The sequence below is a fragment of the Pinus tabuliformis genome, chromosome X (genome assembly GCF_031772625.1).
Source record: "Pinus tabuliformis cultivar Carrire ecotype Pingquan chromosome X, CPIR1, whole genome shotgun sequence".
In the NCBI taxonomy this organism is placed as follows: Eukaryota; Viridiplantae; Streptophyta; class Pinopsida; order Pinales; family Pinaceae; genus Pinus; species Pinus tabuliformis.
The window spans coordinates 691,142,085-691,143,023 of NC_142308.1; the positions used below are offsets into that span (position 1 = coordinate 691,142,085).

Consider the following 939-nt stretch of genomic DNA (forward strand, 5'->3'; position numbering starts at 1 on the left):
AGGAAGATCTATGATTTGATTTTACACATCAAAGAGCATCTCAAATTGTCTCCTTTGGTTGAGTTTGTCCAACTTCCAGAGCTATTAGAGGAACAAACTCAGAACCTCCAACAAGAATTTCAGCAAATTAAGGAAACATTAGAAGCACAACCTTCGTTCTGCAAGTAGTTCCCATGGCGGTCCTGCTCTAACCGGCTGCGCAGAGATGAAGCGTATCGACGAACCTTTTATAGTGGGACAACAGGAAGCCTTTTCATTTCTTGAATATTTGGTTATGGAATATGCGGAGGCTAAGAATATTGGCGTGCTTGGCAAGGGTTGATTTCAGCACCACGTTGGCATCCCCAATAAATAAACTATTGGTAATATCAAGCTGCACAGTGTCCTCTGCAACAATGGCGGTATAATCCAAATAACAACCGATGCTCCTCGTCTGAGTCAATCCACCGAGCTTTAGTTTGATTCCAACTCCTCCGAAGCCTGTGGCCTTGTTATAACAGTGAACTCCTGTGAGGATATTGGCTTGACCTGTCACTGCAATCCCCACAGCAGCCGAAAAGATGACAACGTCCGTTACAGCGTTGTCGTTGCCCATGAGGCTTATGCCCACGCCGCTGAATTTCTTCTCGTCGGGGCTTCCGCCGGCGGTAATGCGCTGCCCCAGGAAGGAATTCCGGATATATGTCTCGTGCCCGCCCTGAACCATGATGCCAGACGACTTGAAATGCGAGATATAGCAATTATCGATGTTCAAATTTTGAATTTGGGCGGGGCGGGTTCACCAGTTCAAACTTCGAATTTGGCGGGGCGGATTCACCAGTTCAAATTTCGAATTTGAATTTGAATTGTTCGGTTAACATGGAGTAACATGCTTGCTCAGCGCGTCACATCTCAGATGCCCCGTCCAGATGCATAGCATAGCATGGTATGGTTTTATGT

General features: G+C 46.3%; 1 pseudogene; it reads right to left on the reverse strand.

Moving 5' to 3' along the window:
* Positions 1-216: 216 nt before the first annotated feature.
* LOC149141861 (polygalacturonase QRT3 pseudogene) lies at positions 217-706 on the reverse strand (annotated as a pseudogene).
* Positions 707-939: the final 233 nt, after the last annotated feature.